At 44.4% G+C, this 22815-nt stretch overlaps 2 long non-coding RNA genes across 2 annotated transcripts in view; one reads left to right on the top strand and one right to left on the bottom strand.

Moving 5' to 3' along the window:
* The window catches only part of LOC116579651, a 56348-nt gene extending 52195 nt beyond the window's left edge, over positions 1-4153 (bottom strand). The window contains exon 1 of the long non-coding RNA XR_004281364.1: positions 3915-4153. This is a non-coding gene — a long non-coding RNA (uncharacterized LOC116579651). The remainder of the gene's footprint in view (positions 1-3914) is intronic.
* LOC116579650 overlaps positions 1-22815 on the top strand; it is a 165190-nt gene that overhangs the window by 34590 nt on the left and 107785 nt on the right. The window lies entirely within an intron of this gene.

The following is a 22815-nucleotide window of genomic DNA, read 5'->3' as shown; positions in this document are numbered from 1 at the left end:
ATAGCTTTGTTTATTTGGATGGGTTCACTTTTCCCAACAAAAATATAGTTTGGGAGTTGAAACATGGATGTCTTGTTATTATTTGAACCATGAGATTAAGAGTATATCATTGTTTTATATATATATATATATATATATATATATACACACACACACACACACACACTGCTTTAAATATTTGCAGCACACAGTGACTTATGTAGGGAATTCAGTGTTAAAAATGTTGGAAGGGCTGCACAAGGCATAAGAGCCTGAAGCTTGTTTTCAGACTTATCACTACAGTTCTGGTCCAGAGAGTCAGGAAGGTACTGGTGCTAACCTGATAAGGAAACCATGGGAAACCAGTGCTAATGATCACTGCAGTGAATGCATCAGGGAAAGACCCCTAGGGGTGCAAAACCTTGTATCTGCCACAGCAAGTCTTTGCTCACCACATCTAAAGGAAGAATAGTATGGTGCCTGTCATCCTTGCATTTTCAAAGTCTCATGGGAAAGGATCTCACTGGCAGAACACAGACCAGATTCACAATCTTGGAATCAAAGGAATGTAAGAAACAGCCCTCAGGTGACACTGGAAACAGCAAAACAATACAGTCAAATAAGCACTGGTTGCCAAGACAATACTCATTACATAGTAGATGTGGCATTTACTTACTGTGAAAGGCTTAAGGTTATTGGATATTTACCCAGTTAGTTAACATCTCTCTTTGACAAAGTAAGAAAGAAATCCCTTTAAATTGTCCAGGGATCCCTGGGAAATTTCAAAGTTAGAGGTTAAAGTGACTCCGTTTAGAATTTGAATTTGGGAAAAGACCAAAAAGTTTGAACGTTTGATTAAATAGGATCACAGATCATTATGAAATAATATTTAATGATCTATGTAACCAAAGTGACAGTGGAAGGTTTAAAAGGCACATACAGAAGGTTACATAGTTATAAACAAAAAAATTAGCTCTTTACATATTGAGAAGACTGGGTTTTCTTAAGTGATTAAACTTGATACAGTGGGAGGCACAGTTAATTATTTGGTAAGCCCCCAAATCTTTTACTTTCTGGTACGTTACTCAAAAGGTAAAACAACTACCACCATAAAACAAAACAAAACAGCTTTGACAATCTCTAATGAAAAACAGACCAAGAGTCCAAGAAAACTTAATAGAGAGTAAAACAAAATCTAAATTGTACAAGTATACTTTTTTTAAAAAAAAAAAGATTTTATTTATTTGACACAGAGAAAGAGAGCGAGAGAGGGAATAAAAGTGGGGGTCGGGGGAGTGGGGGAGGGAGAAGCAGGCTTCCTGCTGAGCAGGGAGCCTGATGCAGGGCTCAGTGTCAGGACCCTGGGATCCTGTCCTGAGTTGAAGGCAGACGTTTACCGACTGAGCCACCCAGGCACCCCTGTACCAGTATACTTTTGATATTAAAACTCATTCTTTTAAAAACTTAAATAAGTCCATTCCTATCTTAGCTAGCTTGATCACACATAAAATTCTTTTTCCAAGATTCCTTTTCCACAAATCTTCCATGACTTTTTAAATCCATTCAGATTTTGTCCTAAATTTGTCTTTCTCATTCTGGAGAAATCGATCATTTTACTTTCACTACCGACCTTTCATACACACTTGTTTTCTTTCTTTTCTTATTTCAGTGTAGCTTTAATTACATATATTCATTAGAATTCCCAACCTTCAGAATCCTTACTTCCCAGTGAAAATCAAGGAGTAAGCAGTCGTATACTATCTAATATACTACTGTGTATACATACTATCAATTCTGTGGATTGGCAAATTTTTAATACATTTCATAATTTCTAAAAGTATATTCTTTCTCTTCATAAATTTTTCATTGTGGCATGAACATGTTTACTAGTAGATCCAAATATCTTTAGGATAAACCTATGTTCACTGATTCATGCTTCATTCAGTATTTTATCTTTTTTGGAAATGATCTGTTCATTAAGAGTGTATCCATCATTGGGGCGCCTGAGTGGCTCAGTGGGTTAAGCCTCTGCCTTCTGCTCGGGTCATGATCCCAGGGTCCTGGGATCGAGCCCCACATTGGGCTCTCTGCTCTGCGGGGTGCCTGCTTCCTCCTCTCTCTCTCTCTGCCTCTCTGCCTACTTGTGATCTCTGTCTGTCAAATAAATAAATAAAATCTTTTTTAAAAAAAAAAGAGTGTATCCATCATTTCACTTATTTCAAGTTATCAAAAAATTTTGGAAAGTATTCTTAAGTAGACATGTTTAAAGCATAATTACTGTTGAAAAGTTCATCTATAAACTGCTTTACTTCCATCTATTTTAATTCACTTGTTCTTAATAATTATGTTTACATCAGTCATGAAAATTTCATGAGACAGGAAACAGCGAACCATCGTCTTAGGTTATCATTCTTGCTGACAAATTCTGTAACAGAAATAACATGAGTTTATTTGACTTTTCGTAAACCTAAGTAGCATTAAGTATTATGTTTAATGCTAATAACTCTAAAGATGTGCCCATTTTAATTAAACCAACAAACTTAAACTAGCTTTTATTTAACTAAGATCAGCCTAGATCATGTGAACTTGAGTCAGTTTGTGAACATTTGAGTTAGTTTCTCTGAGAGTATACTTGAGTTATACAAACACTTGGTTGTCTTTAAGCTAATTAAATAGAGCTTTACAAATTAATTTTGGCAATGCCATCTGGAGGTACGAAAAAAAACCCCAAACATTTATAATCGACATACATAAACATACAGACAGACGCACACAGAGATCTTACAGCTTTCCTTTAAAAAAATTTAGCCACGGGACGGGCACAGTAACACAAAACTCGCTCTGTATTGTATTTAGGCAGGTGCAGTAAGTTAAGGTCACCTGCTCCTATGGCTAAAGCTTTTTACTCATATTGTTGGAAAGGACTTTTAATATTTTTCATTGGCCTAGTTTTTAAAATAGCGTTCATTCTTTCCTCCTGATAAGAATCGCCTTGGTTCCTAGAGAAGACCATGTAGAATGCTTAATATCACAAAAGACACAGAGGAAAGGATGCGAGCTTCACCATAAAGGGTTTTTATTCCCCAAATCCAGACCTTTTACAACATCTGCAAGCCTTTTGAGATGAATAAGGGATGTTCTGAGATCGGTAAAAAGGATAGGTCGGCTTTGAATTATTTTAGAGCCACATTTCTGATCTTACAAAGGCTAGGTTTGTAAGACAAGGACAGTGTTTAATTTCTCAAAGAACTGGGTTGTAGCCTGAATGTAGGGAGCCTGAGTGAGTCATCCAACCACGATCTTCAACTTGCCCTTTTATAGCAGGCGGAACTTCAACTAAGATGAAATTTCGAAAGATTCCTGTGTTCTAGGTTTAGACTTGCATGTCTTTGGAAAGTTAGTAAATCTTCCACAAAGGCTTCAGAAAGCTTTTCTTTCCTTCTGGGAACATAGCTTCGTTTTAGCTTAGGAAAGAAGCCTCCCCACCCCACCCAAAATAAAAGGATCCTATCAGGTCCTGAGTATCAGCTTCCAACTCGGCCAATTTCTGACCTGAGAGCAACTTGAGCAAAGAACCCATTCAGCTCTCTTGTCAGGTTTCAGCTGAGACAAACAGTAAATATTCCTGGCAGTACTGAACAATTCCTTGAATGCAAGAGACGTCCCCACAGAGGCTGCAATGTCTAGAACCCTCGCAAGATCCTGAACCACTCCCAAGGATAACCCAAGGAAAGGCAGACTTATTTTCCCCTGAGAGCTGGTGACACTCAGCAGAACCCCATCTGCGAGGGGTCTGCAACGCACCTTCCTGTCCAGGCCCCCAGCCTGAGAGTTGCCATGCTGGGTTCTCAGGACATATAAGGAGACAAGAAAGCAGCCTCTGTCCTGGGAGAGCAAGATGGAACAAACAGAGGATACATCAAAATCAAACTCACCAGAGTCTGAATTTGCAAAGGAAGGGACGATGTAAAATTTTCCATTTTTTTCTCAGCCAGGCAGCACAGGTACAGATGTGGGAAAGCGAACTTCGGTAAGAATTCTTAACGCTCTGTAGGCGTTAAAGGCAAACAGGAAGTCAGACTAGGAAATTATCTGAGTGGATAAAACCAGCTTAATCATACAAGCAAAGCTTAATTTAGCAAGCGAGGGCAACTTGACCTGGGTCACTTCTTGCTTCCGCCTCTAACAGTCATAAGCAGAACTTAAATAGTTCTTCCAAAGTTATATGAGCTAACCACTTAACTAATTCCTATTCATTTAAGAAAATTCTAATATTTTAACCGATTGCTGTGAAGACCAGTCACTGTTCACACACCATATAAGCTTCTTTATAACAGTATACCTGTGAGCCTCAGCCATGTTCTGAGTGTTTTCTGTTAACAAACTGCCTTTTTTGGTGGGTGCACAATATGCTTTTGCTAATTACTATTTCAGTGATTCACTGGTTTTATGTTTTGGGTTTTTTTGTTGTTTTTAATGAACTTTGACATTGGCTTCTGCCAGTTTTCCCAAGATCCTATCTGCAGGTTCTGGAATAAGTGGGGGTGTTCCAGGGGTCTTATCCTGGTCACCAGAAATTGTAGAGTAGAAAAGATAATTTTTCCCTCTTTATGGTGAATGCTTGCCTGAGACCCCTTTCTCTCCGGGGCACCTTGTAAATGGATAAGTTTATCTCCGTTAAAAGTTTTCCACTGAGGCCACCGTAATTCAGGATTATCTTTGATATGGTTAACCTGCTTGTTCACCCTTAAAACAAAATTTTATTCACCTGAGGCCTCTCCCACTGGCTCCACTCCAGGTTAAATCAGACCCAGTTTGCTTTTTAAGTCAGACCCGGTGCAATCCCTATCCAGTTCCGGTTCCGGAACCCTCTGGAACAGGAAGCTCACCAAGTCTGCGGGCTCCTAACTCCACGAAGTCCCGGGGGACAGGACCCCAGGACCTGAGAGGGTCGCACCCATCACCTCCAGGACCGCGGAGCAGCGCACCCCAGGGGCCCCGCAGGTACCGTGCCTGGTTGCTCTTGCTCCGGGGGGATGTCGGGGGTCGCCTTTGGTTCCTTCTCTGACACCAGAACTCTTGAGAGACAAACTGAGGCACATTAAGAATTTTGAGTTTATTTGCACAAAAATCGGTTCAAATCAGGCCGCGTCCGAGTCAGCAGACAGGCAGGTGCTCCGAGGAGGGGCTGTGAGCCACGGAAGGTGTCGGCCGGCGGACGGCAGTGGGATCGGGGACTTCTACTAGACCAAGGAGCTGGTCGGTTGTCGCAGCTATTTGGGACTTTAGGGAAGAGCAGGGGCTGGTGTGGCAGACGAGCCGCCGACCGGGTGACAGACTCACCGGTTCCCAATTTCGTTTCTGAGAGAGCCGAAGTGTGGGCGAGTCTCAGTTGTGTGACCTGGGGCTCAGCGTCCCGCTGGCGTTCGGGGCTGCTGTCCTGTTTTTCATAAAGGGTCGGGGCGTCCTCCTTGCTAAAAAGAGAGGGTGCGGGGGACCTCCGGGCACTTGACGTGGCATTGTCTCTGCCTGTGGTCTGGACGCAGGTGGGTGCACGTGTTCCTGCCGACCTGGGGGCGATCCTGCCGGGGGCTCGTTGCTCTCCTCCTGCCCCTGCAGGGAGTTCTCGGTGACCGTCAGCACTTAAAATACTGCTTTCATTTAAAAAGCTCAAATAAAACGTCGTAGCTCGTTCCTGTTCAAAGAAGCCTCGGAGGTTGCAGTGTTCGAGGGCACATAAACACGTCTCCCTGAAAGGCGTGGCTCAGCTAGAAGCAAGAATTTCTTGTATTTGCCTCCTCCGTCCTTGACAAAATTTAGGACTGGCTTATGAATGGATACCGTGGGAACCAGAGGCACATTGTAAAGATGTTAAAAAGTTGCAATTATTATCTTTTGGCCTCTGGCCAGAGAAACCAGTGTGTAGGAACTGGCAAAAGGCGCGCTCCCTTCCTGTTGCTAAACTCCCGATGGCTTTGTTCTTTGAAACACGTTGTCAAAGTGTGTGAGTAATGGAAGAAGGGGGGTGGGGCAAGGGAGAGGAAAAGAGGGGCAGTTGGTGGTGGGGGGGGGAAGTGAAAAGAGAAGAGGGGAGGAAGGGAGCATGGAAAGCCTTGCGTTTGGGAAGGTAAAGGAAGGGAATTTGCGGGACACACGGTCAAGGGGTCCCTGTCTGACCCTGTTCTTCAGCCCCATCCAGTGGTTGGGCTCCATCTCCTCAGGAGGACTTGGAAGAAGTACCCACCAAAGCAGGGTCCAAGATCTCCCTCCATCCTAAGGTCTGAACTAGGAACTGGAAAGGAAGTCTGTTACCAAGGATTGAACTGTATGAATTTGAGAAACTGTACAGGTCCATAACACTTTGGACTTCAGCACTTTTCAACACAATGAACTTTATGTGGTTATCGGGTGCTTTTTACATGTAGGATCTCATTAAATTCTAAATAATGTAAATATGAGAGGTCGATACGCCAGAAACTGAGGTTCCTCTCCTAGGAGGAAGAACTCTAGGATGACCCGCAGGATCCAAGTCCATGTGTAATTCATCCTTCTGATTGGGGGGTACCTAGACATAGGACAGGCTATCACTTCAGAATCACAGCGTGCCTACACAGCTGATCTCAAAGGGCGAGTCTCCTCAGCAGGCCTGGGCCTGATCGATTGTGGGGGTAAGGGGTCTTAGAAGGGACTGGATGCTTCCTGGCTAAGGAGACTCAAAGCATGGGAAGGATTGGACCTGTGGGATATTCTCCCTTGTTGGCCGTGAAGCTAGGGGGGCCACATGGCAAGGAATGAGGCTGCTTCTGTGGGGCCGGGATGGCTTCCAGCTGACCCCCAGCAAGGACGCTTTTCAGGTTCGTTTGCATGCTCACATTTTCCATCAGGTCAGGAGCACCTCTTACAAAGGGCCGGCAAGTATATAGCTCAAGTTTTCCAGCCACATACAGTCCGACGGGGTCACATGTTCTCTTTTTCTAGTTTAAAACATAAAAAATGGTTGGACTAAGGACTGAACCAAAACAGGTGTGAACTGGCTGGCCAGCTGCTGGTCTGGAGAGTCAACAAAACAATCAGGGGAGGCCTGACCTGCCGTGTTGGCCAATTTCCGTAGTGTAAACACACCCGCTGTGATTGGTTTCACGCCGCCCACGTGAAGTTTCTTCACTGTCAGGAAAACCTCGGCAGTAGCGGGTCATTCTATAATATGCACATGCATGAACCGTGGGAGTAAGTAACCGACTGTAAGAACATAGACAATAGTGAGATACGGTTACTCAGAAGTGTTGAGTTTTGAGTGTCTCTTGCCCTGTTTTTCATATAAATGGTTAGGAGTTTCTGTAATTGAATTTTTAATAAAGGCTGTTGCACCGTGTGCTCGTGGGATTGCTGGGAAGTTGAGAGCGGGCTTTGGGGCTGGTAGCTGCCCCGTCAAGGACAGTGCAGCTCATGCCCTTCAGACAGGAGGGTACGTGCTCTGCGCCTTAGGATTCCCTCCCGTCCGCTGACTCGGGCCACCTCCCCCCTTCAGACAAGGGGGACGGGGAGAACAATAAGAAAGGAGGGGCCCGAGTCCCTGGCCCTTAGAGCTGCCACCCCAGGTGTCCCCTCTTAGGATCTTAGTGTGAGGCAGAGGGGAAATCAGCTGCTACCTTGCTCAAGCTCCCTCTGTTGGGGGTTTTGGTACAACTCTTGGCTCAGTGTTCTGATGCAGTCTGGGAATTCCCTTGATGGAGTTAGGAAACACGTCCTGAGAGAGGTGCCTTCCTAGCAACACGGGGCTGGAAGTCCCATACTTAGCATTTTCAGCCACACTTTGTCCCTTCAGGTGCACTGTGATCTCGGGGACAACCTGCTGCAAGTCCAGTGGCTCTGTCTTTCATCAGTACGGGCACCAGCTCGGCTCAGACACGCAAAGAGGCACCAGACCGAGCTTGCCTGGCTTGGGCTCGTGTCCAGCTGCGGTTTCTGGGGATGTACACATGTCCTTTGGGGAAGGTCAGCCATGAAGCCCGAGAAGAAGGCCTCCCTGGGCGTCGGGGAGGGGACAGAGGTGGCAGCAGGGCCTTCTTGTGTCTGAAACTGCGTTGAACAGAGACGAGCTCACTGCTGGGCTACCTGCCACAGGGCTCAGAGAAATACAGAGGGAAAGTCGTGTATCCCTCACGTACCCGCTGTGGTGTCCTCCTGCTAATAAGGTCAGGACCACTTTGATGATGATGATCGAGCGGGAGCACGTGTGCACCGGGACCCGATTCACTCCTAACTCGGACTGACCTGTAGACGCACCTCGTCATCCTTTTCCAATTGAGATTCTCTAAGTTCTCATAACACACACGTACTAATTAAGTTATTGATATTCAAGTGAGGCAGTTCAACAGCTAAGCACTGAGGCAGCTCATCTAGCTTGGCTTTTCTGTGAACGATGTTCTTTAGTTGTCCTGTGTTTAGGAATATGTTTCTACGTCAAAGACGATAGTGATTTTTCTTCCCAAAATAACGACTTTCAGGCATTAGCAGGTCTTGGTTCTCCATATGTTGTCTCAGTCCCGGCTGGCCCGACTTCAGTCCTTACTCTGGGGGGAGATGGACTGAACTTTCACGGTTGCTTCTCTGTACCATCACCAGCTGGGGACAAGTGGTTTGGGGATTGCCGTTATTAAATATTTTGATCTAGGTCTGCCTGCTCTGTCGGGAGGGCAGTGGCTGGATATTTCAGTAGCAGGAACTCTGGGGACTGCCGCTTTCTAGTTCCTGTCCTGCAGAGTTGCTTATTTTCTTCGGGTCTGTGGACCTGCACTCATCAGGATCGTCCCGTGTGAAGCATGGAAGGTCACATGTTTCTTGATCTCCTTGTGTCTTCGGCTTTGGCCCCCTTGTTGACGAGAGTCCCTGTTCTTGCTGCCTCCTCCGCACTGCTGCCACTGTGCCATCCCCTGCTGGCAGCATGGTCTGTCCTACCGTCCCTCCAGGGTGTGCATTAGCCTCTGGAAGGACTCCAGTGGATGTGGGACCCAGAAGCTGCAGCAGGTGGCTGGGATGTGATAGACCCACCGAGGCTCTGTTTCCTCCGGCCACCCCTGGGTGAGGATGATGGGGCCCCGTGTGGTGCGACAGAGTGAGCGGGATGGTGTCAACCATCCGTGTCCAACGTGCTCCAATGACAGGAGCCACCAGTGTGAGCTCCTAGGAGGGGAATCTTGACCAGTGATCAATGGGAGATGAGAAGGGGCTGGACACCCGCACCGTCTCTGTCCCGGTGCTCTGGTCTGATGTAGGGAGCGGCTGCACGCGGGCCAGAGACATCCTGTGTGGCCGAGTGACCAGGGCTTTCTCTTTGTGACGCAGCAGGCTCCTGAGAAATTCACGGCTTCGTCTTTGCTTCCAGACATCCCGCCTCTCTTCCCTTTCCCCTCACAGGCTTCTCTGTGTCACCGCATCTCCTCTTAAAATATTAGCGTGTGCCTTTTTTTTTTTTTTTTTTGCCATGATTTGTAAAGCAAAGACAACTGCGTGATCAGGAAATAATTCCTGAGTTTTCTATGTGAATGTGGCATAAACTGAAAATAAGCATTTAATCCTTACATAATGATATTTCCATTCATAGCGATTGGCTTTTCTGATAGGTTGAAATCTGCATAGAGGAGTAGAGATGAAAATACAAGCAGGAATTAAAAGATAATCGAATAAAATGAATCACATGTATTACATAACCCGTCACAGGACTCAGGTTGCCCATAGGGGCATTTACAACGTTGGATTATGAGGGCAGAGTGTCTGCTGAGAGACAGGACTCCTGATTGTACAGACCCAAGTTCCCAGAAAGAATCCGCCCCTGAAGCCGGGAGCAGCCGATTTTGTGCTTCTGCTTACGGGACAGTCAGAGAGATCTCAGGTGCCAGCCACGCAGGACCCTGGCTTCTCGCTCCCCCGTGGAGCCAAGGGCAGGCCCCCTGGAGGGGAGAGGCAGGGCTGCTGCTTCCCAGTCTACAGGAAGGAGCCAACCACCAGCATCTGCCTTTGGCAGAGACCCCTGGGCAGAGGGGAGAGAAGCAAAGCTTCAAGTGCAAAGGCCCCCAGAGGACCGGGAGCCGTGGCTGGAGACTGTGGGCCGGGAAGCTGGGGCCGGTGGCCGGGGTGCTGCTGCTCCTGGTGCAGGGGGGAGGCTGTGGCCTGGGTCGGAAGTTGGAAGTGAGGGCGAAAATGAGGAAAACGGTCAGTTATAAGTCCTGTCCCGGGTGTTTGGGGACTGTTGAAAGAGCTGCTCTTCGGCTTCCCCGCTTGGTTCTGGGGGAGTCGCGGGCAGGGAGGGTGGGCTTCCTGGAGCTGGTCCCTGCTGCTGGGTTCCCCTCCTGTCCCCGGGGGCGGGGGGCTCTGACTGCATGTTCTGTGTCTCCGCCCCAGTCACCGCAGACCGCGGGGGAGGGAACGGTGTGTCAGGGTGCGCGTGCACGGGTTCTAAGTGTGAAATCTGGGGCTGTCACCTGGTCTTAACCCTTGTTTCTCTGGAGAGTGATGTCCTAGATACTTGCGAACGTGGGTTTTAGGAAAGGGTCCTCTTGATAGGATATAAAATAAAAGGGAAGCGCTGGGCACGGTGGGAGAGGCCGGGTAAAACGATGAGCAGGTCGCCAGGATGGGGACCTCACGGGTCTGATGGGGTCTCACGGCTCCGTGGGTAACGAGAGGAAGGACACACTCAAGCTGAGGAAGGACACGTGGGACACGCAGGGTCGTGTGGTCCGACAGGCGCTTGCTCTGCCTTCGAGATACCGAAGAACTTCAGACACAGCATTGTTCTGTCTCGGCCTCGGAAAGTTTCTGTTGCCGGTGGCGGTCTATAGGGTCCCGAAGGTTAGGGGCAGATGCGCCAATGTCACCCCTCCCGGGTTTGGTGTGACAGAAAGGCAGCGAACGGTATTCGAGTTTGCAGTCCAACAGGTGACCGCTAAATATGTACAGACATGACTGTTGCCCTCCATGAGTTTGCAATTCAGTTACTTTGAAAAAGGAAGAGCGTTTGAATTCCAATATTAAGAAGATAAATCGAGGTCAGGAGAGACATTTAGAAAGAGACTCTACACTGCAAATAAAACCAGCCATAACCTTAGCTCTCTTGTTTGCCACTGCAGATGGACCTAGAGAGTTAATCTAAGCACCATAAGTGATTCTGCTCTCTCAGATTCCAGATTCATCACAGAGCGATGTACAGGACATACATCAAGAGACGCTAGAATCCAGGGCCAGATGGCCTCATGAGGAATGTGGTTTTCATTAGTAAATAAAAATTCTTTTCTGTACGTGATGGTGCACTAGCTTCCTCGGTGCTGTAACAGAACACCCCGGATGGGGTGGCTCGAAGCATCAGAAAGGTGTTCACTCACCATTCTGGAGGCTACAGGTCTGAAATCGAGGTGTTGGAGGGGTTAGGTCTTCTGGGGGCTCTGAGGGAGAAACTGCCTCGTGCTTCTCTCCCTGCTTCTTGTGGGTCTCCCTGCTTCCCTTGATGGGTCTTGGTTTATGGACTCCTTCCTCCTGTCTGTCTCATCCACCTTCCTCTTGCCTTCTTCCTGGTGCTTCTGTGAGTCCTTCTGTGCCTCTTGAGGACTTTCTCAGTGGATTTAGAATCCACCCTAATCCAGTATGATCTTATTTCATTTTTTTTTAATAAGGTGTACACCCAGCATGGGGCTTCAACCCATGACCCTGAGATCAAGAGTAGCGTGCTCTCCTGACCGAGCCAGCCATACACCCCAGTTGTTAACTCATTCTGCAATGACCATGTGTCTAAATAAACTTATGTTAAGATGTCCTGAGTAGACTTGAGGGTTTTTTTGGGTGGGGGGACACTGTTGAACCCACAACAGCTGGATTCTCTGAATTAATTATGTTAGGAAAAGATCTAGACAAGGCACAGCAAGGTTTTTAGTTAGAATTTTGTCTCATTGCCTAATTGGTTTATTAGGGTTTATTTCCAATCTTCCAAAAAAATTATGCTCAGATTTCTTCATTATTTATAAGAATTTTCTCATGATACTGATTTTTCTATCATAAAATCATGGTTATGAACATTGAATGACGTAGTAGTTGTAAAAGTTTGTTGACAAGTGTAGAATACTATCCAAATTCACCATGACATTTGGTTGACTGTTACTGTTGACTTTTTCCTTCTCTGTTCTGTATTGACCACTTCCAAAAACCACTGGACATTCTTCATATTTGGGAAGGATTTCAGGAAAACAATTTTTCCCTTATATGCAAAACCTCTAAAGATTTAGTGGCTTTTTTCTAGTTTGCTCTTCGCTAATTTTCATATATCATGGATCCCATCAGCGGAAAAAATACCTGCAAAACCCGGGTCAGTCCGTTGTATCCATCACTGTGACTCTCGAGTGTATCTGCAGGCGTGGATTCTTCCATTCTGCCCAGACTTCATCTCGTGGCTCCGTACATGCACTATCCCAGCGTTTACTCAGCATCTTTGATATTTCGATGATCTCTCAGATTGACCCCTTCTCTGGAACGAAAACCGTGCTTTGGGGCCCCAGCCTTTCCCTCACCCCACCATAAATCCCAGTTCCTCTGTGTGTCCGCTGCCCAAGGGTGGCTCTTCGTGTTCGCGTCTACTCAAGCATGTGGCTTGGAAGCCTGGGAGTCCCCCTGAGACCTCCCTCTCTCAGGACCTCCCACATCTTCCTCGTCTCCCACCTCTGCCTCTCTTAACATCACCTCGTCCCCTCCCCCTCCTTTACGTCAGCATCCGGTCAAGCTTTAATAAAGATGCACCACGCGGTAGCAGTTCTGCGTCTGTCCCCCACACCCTGTCTCCTGGATGATTTGGAAAATCTATTCATCACCTCATTTCATCTCTGTTTCTGTAGACCAGATAAGGGATCTTTAAAAAACAAGGCGCAGTTTCATTGTCATGACTGAAATATTAACCACCCTTCCTTAGTGTCGAGCATTGAATAAGTATTTAAAGTTCCCCAGTTGTCTCTTTTTTTCCCCTCTTCATACTTTTTTTTTTTTTTTTTTTGAGTCAGGATTTATTGTGGTCACTGGTGCCATCAGCTACCTGATGGGACTCCTGGGGCTCAGGAGGCAGACAGCTTCGCCAAAGCCACAGTCTGTGCCTGCGTCCACCTCCTGCCCTCACTTCCTCTCTGCTCTGTCTTCCTCAGGCAGACTGAGAGTCTTTGCGTTTATTATTCACTTAGTGTTTATTTCCGCTAAAAGCCTTTTGTAGAAACTGCCTTCTGCCAGGACACCTGTTCCTTCTCGCTGGATCTCCTCCTTGCTGTGTGGTCCCCAACCTATCGCACAGACTCAGCATCCCTGTCCTGACTCCTCTGACCAGGTCTAGTCCCCTGGCATACACAGACCTGCACCTCGCAATCCCTCATTGTTCCACGTAGTCACAACTTACACAGATGATTTGCACACTGTTGGCTTGTTTCTGTTCCCTCTCACCAGCTCACTTTCTTCCCCTTCCAAATTGGTTTGTAATGTTAGAGCACAAGGTTTTTTAAGACGGAGGCATGTCTTCAAATCTGCCGGGCTGCTGTAGGCATGGTTGGGGACCATTGAACAGAGAATAAATTATTTTTATTAGAAATATTGTCCAGAAATAGCAAGCTTCCCAACTCTTGAAAGCCTTTGACTTTAAATCAATATTCGAAAGCTGATTTAGGGACAGTGAAATATTATCCTTCCTCCCTCTGAGAGATCCTGAAATGTGTATATTCTTGATTTCCAAGTCCTATCAAGCATTCTAAGTTATAATAGTATCCTATTTTAAGATTATCCAGAGTTTTTTTATTTCCCAAATTTCAGAAATGAGGAATTAAGTCAAATGATTCATTTTTATTTTTTTAAAGATTATTTATTTATTTATTTGGCAGAGGTCACAAGTAGGCAGAGAGGCAGGCAGAGAGAGAGAGGAAGGGAAGCAGGCTCCCTGCGGAGCAGAGAGAGTGATGCGGGGCTCAATCCCAGGACCCTGAGATCATGACCTGAGCCGAAGGCAGAGGTTTAAGCCACTGAGCCACCCAGGCGCCCCCAAATGATGCATTTTTAAACTTGAGAATCAAGTTAAAAATCTGTGGGACATTTTAGCGTGCACTAAAAATATTAAAGAACAGCAAAAACACAGACAAATTTTTTTTCGCGGGGAGCAGGGAATTCGTAATCTCTCTGGTAATAGCAACTCCACAAAGCACCAGCAAGACATCAGAATGGTCATGATAGAAACAAAATTGGGGAAAAATTTTATCTAAAGTAAACAGAAGAAATATTATTTCCAAGGATAATAGTTTATTCTTTTTTTTTAAAACATGTAAAGTTTTTATATAAATATCAAAAGGAAATTGAAGGGAAGCTGTGATATATCTTGAATCATGGGTCAGTCAACATCTTCTCTGTTACTACATTTGGGAAGACAAATTTCTCAAAATCATTTGGTAACATAACCTAAAATTCAGTATATAGTAGGTCCCTAATCCATTGTGTTATAGAGCTTTTCAGTTCAGTCTTTTACAGTTTAAAAACTACAGGTCTGATCAAATTAACATGTAGTAATAAGAAATTTGCATCTTAGGAAACTTCTAGATCTAAGACCTAGTGTCTAGTCTAAGACCACCTAGTGGTCTCCGGTGGCCAGACATCATCCATATTATGATGGTACCTATTTGGCAACTGAATAACCCGTTAAAATGAAATATCTTCTCTTACTTTTTGGAATACGTCTCTTCATGTCTTTGGCAATTCCTTCAGATGGAAACTATTTGAGTACTTTATTTAATCAGAAGTAAAAGTTAGCAACTCACAGGGGATAGCAGCGGCTACCGAGCCATCATGGACATGTGAATATATGTGAAAGAGAAGATGAGATGAGGGATTCTGGAGAAGACCAGACTTGCCATCAAACCTCCAATCTCTAGCACAGTGCCGGTTGCAGAGTAAGCACGTAGAATGTTGGGTAAATGGATGATCAAGTGATGAGCAAAGTTCAAGAACATGTCCTTGATGGAGGCTGATGATAAGCACTGATGGGATATTCCTAATCCCCAGCCCTTCAAATGCTACAGCGATGATGCTTGAGCCCGAACCTTTCTGAAATTCTTTCACTTTAAAAAAAAATTGTTCTAGTCCTCTCTACACCCGGCATGGGGCTTGAACTCATGACACCAAGATCAAGAGTCACATGCTCTTCCAACTGAGCCAGCCCAGGTACCCCACCTTTTTGAGAATCTTAAAATTTTAGAATCTGCAGTCCATTGTTGTTTTTCCCATTATGGTATTATTTTGTAAGAACCTAAAAGTCTTCTGTTGACTGAAAAGAAAAAACTAGACTGTTTTATTAACTCTGATGTGGAATTATATAGCCATGAGTCATTTCTACTTGTAAATGAAATTAGGAGCAAGAGTCTAACATGCATTGATCAACACTGCTAACATAAGGGCCCAGCCTTCAGAGGTTATTCTTAGGAAGTCTTGGATAGTCTTGGATAGTATTTCTTAAGTATATTCTCATTTTTTCAGATAGTGGTTTGAAATATTTTGTGCAGAGCTCTCAAATGGCTTTGTAATATATCATTGTCTAATACCGATTCTATATATTTCTATATTTTCTATTGTATCTGGAAATAAAATTGATTTTGTTTTACTGACCCTTTTTCCAATGACGGCTAAACTCTCCTATTAATTATAATAGCTTATCTCTGTATTCATTTAGATGTTCCATGGGCTTCAAGTCCTCTCTGAATAATGGCAGTTTTATTCATTTCCTAAGCTCACCTTATTGGATTACCTAGGACGTTCAGTAAAACGTCAGAATTGGTGATCACAGTCATCCTTGGGTTACTCCTGATCTCCAGGGGAAGGTTTAATAATTCACAATGTAATGCAAGATTTTCTAGAAGATTCTTGTAGATACCCTCTCTCAGATTAATGGAGTTCCCTTTTATTCGATGTTTGTTAAGAAAATTTTCAGTAATGAAGGCTAAGTTATATAGATTTCTATATCTACATTAATGGAAATCTTTCTCTGTTTTCTCTTACTTTGTTAATGTGGTGAATTGAGTTTTTCCTCCTTTTGGGGGAAAATGTTATTTAAAGTATAACTGTATAATGCATACAGAAAGGTACAGAAATAAATAAATATAGAGAGTTCACTGATTTTAGCCAAACAAAACCAGTGATCAACGTTCACATGAAGAAATGAGTTATTATCAAGACACTCAGAACACTCTAGGATTTCTAGTTTGGAGACTGGGTAACCACTGTCTAGACTGTTTAAACATAATACTTTGCCGCAGGTAGCTATCCAGCAAGCTTTAACTGAGTAAAAGGTATTGCTGAAGATCTCCTTCTTAGTACCTGGCTTGTGGAGTGAGCAGGTAGTGATCTCTTAGTGGATGGACACCATTGTGGACGGGGAGAATGAGAGAGAAGAATATGGACATAGACAATGGAACGGTCTTGAAGACAGATTTCCTCTTCATTTTCTCTCAGGGTTGTTTGTGGTGAATTATCAGTATTAATTATTCCATTTATTTTCTTTGTCCCAGAACATGGTTTTAAAACTGGAACTGTGGGCACTTTGGTGGCTGTCAGTTCAGTGTTGGCCTTCTGCTCAGGTCACGGTCCCAGGGCCCTGGGATTGAGCCCCGCATCTGGCTCCCTAGTTGTTGGGAGTCTGCTTCTCTCTCTCCTTCTGCCCCTCGCCATGCTCATGCTCTCTTGCTTTTGCTCTCTCTTAAATAAATAAAATCTTAAATAAAATTAAAAGTGGAAATGTTTGGGGGCAACCTTAGAGGGATAAGTGGGAAGACCAGTATCCAGAAATCCAGCTCCTTCACCCACCAATACCCCTCCCCAGAGTTAGGACATTTTGATGCATTTTAACTGACTTTGATAGAAGATTTTTAGCAACACAGTATTTTCAAATAAAGAAAGAAAGAGAAACCATGGACAGATCATTGAATGAAGAAAAATATTGCTGAATTTTCTGTCTTAAGCATGTGTTAACCATTTTGTAATGATTCTTTTGAGCTGTCACATAAGGACACCAAAGGTATGTTTTTCTTTGTGCAAGGCTCATTCTAATCCATTGGGGGTTTTTGCTTTTTTTTTTTTTTTTCTTTTTGTTAAGCTTTGCTTTTAATCACCTCACCCCCTTGCTTATATTTTTGTTAAAGGATACCTGTTTTAATAGTCTCCTAGTGACACCTGTAATATTTTTACCATTCCTTATATTGGTCATTTTTAGCTAACAAAGAAGAACTTGAAGCAGATTTTTACATCCATGCGATTTTAGCAAAGCAATTACATCTTGATATATATGTGACCTGACATAAATGAGCCAATTTAAAATTTCTCCTTCTCCAGAAAGGAAGTAGACTCTCCTGAATTCTCGATGATGCTGTTAATATTGGTAACTCCTAAAAGCCTGATTTATTTGACCATTTAATTAGGAAAGGCAAAAGTCTCAGGGAAGCATCCATGTTGGGTAATGAACACTGGATAAAACGTATTTAGTCTTTTAGGAATGTTAAAGTGAGGGACATTCTCCGGAATAATCTAGACACTTCTGAGAATTTTATTCTCCTTCAGTTTTTGTGTTGTTGTTGATTCCATTCCAAGAACAGTTAGTTGGTATAGATGTGGAATAAGATGCCATGTAGAATATGGTATGTCAGTGGACTTGTAGCCTATCAGCATCCCGTTTATGTAGGTGATTTGTGAAGCAAGAGACATCTCTCTGATTATCCCCGTTCCCCGGCAGACCAGTTAATGCCTTTGTCCACGTCTTTGAATACACTCCTCATCTACTGACTTGCAAATATTGAGCCCATACTTAGGAAGTTTGTGTAACATACATGAATCACGCATCTCACTTATGTGCATGTACACATTCCTTGTTCTGATCTAGCCATGAGGCAGGAGATACTTTGCAACCTAGTGCTGAGGTTGGTAGTTGACGTGGACACGCTGGAGTCGAAGCTGCTCTCTCCATTACCACAGTAGAGGAGTGGAGGGACACAGTATCAGGACATGCCCTTCGGATTATTTATTTTTTTAAAAAGATTTTATTTATTCATTTGGGAGAGAAGGATACAGAGAGTGAGAATGAGCAGAGGGAGAAGCAGGATCCCCACTTGTCCCAGGACCCTGACACGGGGCTCTGTCCCAGGACCCCAACGCAGGGCTCTCTCTCCCAAGAGGACCCCAGGATCATGATCTGAGCCCAAGGCAGGTGGTTAGCCATCTGAGCCACCGTGCTGAAAAGAATTGGCACTATTGTTTTAGATGCGTAGATGGAGCTCATCTGCTTTTCTCCAAGTCTGGTTTTTGCTTGCCAGTAGACCATACACTCTCTGGATTATCTCCACTGTCTTTAGTTTCAGAGGCGGGTGGCAGGACAATGCTTCACCGTGTTTTTACCGAATCAGAACTCCTTCAGTGCATCAGATGCTTCAGGTGTGATTAGAGTCTGTGCAGACCTTGAGGTCCTAGAACAGGCTCAGTTCAGGTTCAGGGACTGGGTTTTCCAGCTTCCCAAGCTTTGTGACCTGAGGGTGCAGTATGGGAGAACTAAGACTGACGGCACAATACAGCAGTGCAGAAGGACAGCTAGCAAAAAATAGGAGACCCACCTCAACACGCATAAATTCGGATAAAATCTCAAGGAGCCAGTTCTGAGTGTGGTGGACGTGGGTTCCTGAAGGCGTTGTCACGCCATTCCTACTAACTGGCTGTAAGAAGAACGCAGCAGGGGGCGCCTGGGTGGCTCAGTGGGTTAAGCCGCTGCCTTCGGCTCAGGTCATGATCTCAGGGTCCTGGGATCGAGTCCCGCATCGGGCTCTCTGCTCAGCAGGGAGCCTGCTTCCCTCTCTCTCTCTCTCTCTGCCTGCCTCTCCATCTACTTGTGATTTCTCTCTGTCAAATAAATACATAGAATCTTTAAAAAAAAAAAAAAAGAACGCAGCAGTAAAACTGTCTACGTACTTAAGTAAAAAGGAAAAAATCAACTATAGACAGGGGCCATGGTCCTCAAATGGCACTTTTCTTTCCCAGTCTATAGTCTATTAAAGTCCCATTAGGTGATACCAATATCATTACTAATGATAAATCTAATTTATTGTAATTTCCAGCCTGTGTTGTGTCTGCTTCGGTCTAAGCGTTCTCCTCTCCCATCCCCCACCCCCGAAATCCAAATCCAAGTGTTGAAACCAAACCCCTGAAGGGAGACTCTGGGGAGGTGAGGCCTCTAGGGGGCGTGGTTAGGTCTGGAGGGTGGAACTTAATGAATGACTCTCCGTTATGCGTTTTCCGAACTCTCCTACCCAGTGTGGAGAAGCAGCAGCCTGCAGCCTGGGAAGAGTTCTCCCTGGAATCCGACCGTGCTGGCCCCTCGGTCTCCTTTCCCGCCTTTACCCTTCTGTTCCAGCACTTCTGGCGGAGGCCTAAGCCCTACCTTCTCACCCTCATTAAGATGCTGCTGTTCTCTCTGGGAGATGACGGCAGAGGCAATTGGGCTATTCAGGAGGTGGTGCCTGAGGATCGTCGTGTCCCTAGGCAGCCCCTAGATTTCAAAGTGAAAGCATTTTTCCCAGTTGTCAGGTTCTGTTTTCTCTTGGGACAGTATGGTATTTGCACAGTCTTTCTAGGACAAAAAGTGATAAAATAGAAACACGGGACATTTGTTAAATATGATTGTTCTGTTGCGGACATGTCTGATGTGCCCTCATGGTATGTAGATCTTTGTTCTTTGTGTCCGGAGGGGTTTGCTGCCTGGGCACGAGCTGGTGGCAGAGCATCAGGCTTTGTTGGCAGTGACCGCTAGGTGAGTTGTGTGGTCAGCAGAGCGAGCCCGTCCGTGGAGCTGGGATTCTGCAGGGGTGCAGGGGCCTGGCCGGGCGAGCCTGACCCCAAGGGTAGCCACAGTGACGGGTGCCTTGAACCTACGTCCCAGAAAGCATTCTGCCCTGCCTTGTCTTCCACACTTCTCACCATATGACATTCAGCAAACCCATCTTAGGGATCATTTTCATTTCCCCTTCTAATTTTGTGACTGAGTTGGGTTTATTTAATACATTTATAGGACACACAATTCCCCACGGACCTTCAAGTATTCAGAAAAGGAGTTTCCCTTTGAGTTTGTGGAATCATAGTTTTTTTCTTCAAGGGAACTGTATCCATCTCCGCTCTGCCAGCAACTTTAAAAGACTCCCCCTCTGATTTTAACACTCTGTTTCTGTATAATTTGCTGTCTCTCCGAACCCGTTGAGTACTTGGCTTCATGATTTTCTTGCTCCCTACTCTGAAACATGCTGTTTTTCATTTTACCGATCTGTAGACATTCCACTCGCTGCTTTGGCTTCCTTTCTAAAAATACCTTGTTACCACCTTAGCTCAACCATCCTATCCTGAGCTAAGACCCTCCATTCTGTGAGGACGAGTGACGATGCTGTCTCAGAGATGTCTCTGACCTTCCAGCTTACTGCTAAGGCCACCTGCACTCCATCCAGACTCCCTCCTACTCCGGCGTGTCCTGTCCAGGGAACCCACCATCAATTACTGGCCTCCTATCTTCACTTCTGGCCTGATGTGGTGTAGTTTCTGGAGTCCCTTGTTCTAATGATGCTCTCATATTCTCTCCATTTCTTCTCCCTTTTTCTTGCTCCGTGATAGTTACTGGGCAGTGTCCCACCTACTCCGCGTGTGTGACTGGGCAGCTCATTGTGGCTGAAGATAAGAGCTGCTCGTCCTGACTGGCCTCACTTTAACTAATGACCACTGACCTCCGACTCTGGTGATCCATTTCCCTTTTATTTGATTTTTCAAATTACCCTTGTCTATAGTTTCACAGAAAACAGAAGTAGAACTTTAACTTCAGTCCTCTGTGGGCAGACTAATTTAACAGACCGATTTAACCAGGGGCCAATTTAACAGTATTTTTTATCAAAAAATTATAAAGATTCTACAAATAATTTACAGGCAATATGAGTTCATAGAACTTTATTGCTATGGCCTGTACTTTCAACTTCCATTATTGATTATTTCAACAGAGCTTCAAAATGAAAACAAATAGACATTAATTAAAAATGACTGAATGATTTAAAAATATATGACTTGCCGCTCCAACTATCTAAAATTAACATCTAGGCTATTACACTGGGGGAGCAATTATGAATGTTTGCGTGTGAAGTAGCACATAGAGAAGCACGGATTTATTTTTAAATCAACTTAATTGTTAGCCATAAAACAAAGTGAGGGGAGAAGACATTTATCTTTCCACACACAGAACACTATGCCATATCTTGATGGAGCAGACAATTTTGGTGTCTTCTCAAAGAGACACCACCCATTCCTGTAAAATGCTTTCACCGCCACATGAAAAGAAGGAAACGGATCACAGGTTCCAGGGGAAAGCATCTTCACATCGGCCTGGGCCAACTGTATCCCTGGGTATGGATGGAAATGGAGGCACTGAAGTTATTCAGGGGAAGCATCAGAAAGCAGACGCGAAGGAAAGAACTAGAACTGTTTCCAGACCTGCCCTTGTCTTCAGATCCTGGGTTTCTTCCTCTGTGTTTCACGGGACATTATTGTGTAAAACCCGGCAGAACAGAAACCAATAATTTGGTTTGTCCTATGAACTGAAAGTTTTCAAAGAATTTTATGAAAGAACTTTAGATCTGATGTATTTTTTATATCTATATATAAACCTAGAAAGTGAGAACAGAAACTTGGAACCAAAGAATAACCAAACACAGATGAGGGAAAATTACAAGGTCAAAAAAAGAGGAGAGAGGCAATGAAAGGAATCCCAAGAGAGGATACAAAACTGAACCATGCACAATCAAATCCCTTCAAGTTAGTAATAGGAGTAATACTTTTGCTAATATGCTAGTCACGTCTAATGCCCAACACTCTCCTGGGACTTTATACAGATTAATGGATTGAATCCTGACTATGGCCCCAGACAGATTTGCATTTACTGTTCCTGTTACTGATACTTTTTTTTTCTTTTGTATTTTAAACTTATATTGTGTCCATTTCCTTTTTTTTTTTTCTTTTTCTTTTTTTTTAAGTAGGGGCTTGAACTCCGGGCCCTGTGACAAAGACCTGAGCTGAGATCAAAGCTGACACCTAACCAAATGAGCCACCCAGCTGCCCCTATTTTCTGCCTTTTTTTTTTTTAAGATTTTATTTTATTTTTTTGACAGAGTGAGATCACAAGTAGACAGAGAGGCAGGAAGAGAGAGAGGAGGAAGCAGGCTCCCCGATGAGCAGAGAGCACGATGCGGGGCTCGATCCCAGGACCCTGAGATCATGACCTGAGTCGAAGGCAGAGGCTTAACCCACTGAGCCACCCAGCTGCCCCTATTTTCTGCTTTTACAAACACTTTTGAGTATAGCTGATACACGATGTTACATTAGTTTTAATGTACAAAAAAGTGATACAGTTTCTCTACCCACTAGGCTGTGCTCCCTAAAACAAGGTAACACTTCTGTTGGGGAGGGCACGGTATGTTGATGATTGATCATGGAGAGTAGAACATACATGCTGGAAAACATTTTTAGTGACAGACATTGAGAAACTTGAGGATAACTGGCCCACTATTTTTTTTTTAATCAGCTCTTCTAAGGGAAGCAAGATTGTATACAATCAAGTTTCCATAATTTGAAAATGTTTCAATTAATAAAGCATACCAGCAAGTCAGAATATTATGCAAGCTTGAGAAAACTGTGGGGCTTTGGAACAGTAGAAATTTGTGAAAATGTATGCAGGAGAATAACCCAAAACATTACAACTTTGAAAAGAAAAAGGGT

This window comes from Mustela erminea, chromosome 19, assembly GCF_009829155.1.
Source record: "Mustela erminea isolate mMusErm1 chromosome 19, mMusErm1.Pri, whole genome shotgun sequence".
Taxonomy (NCBI): domain Eukaryota; kingdom Metazoa; phylum Chordata; class Mammalia; order Carnivora; family Mustelidae; genus Mustela; species Mustela erminea.
Note: the sequence above shows the minus strand (reverse complement) of the source record. Positions and strands in the feature narration are given on the sequence as shown.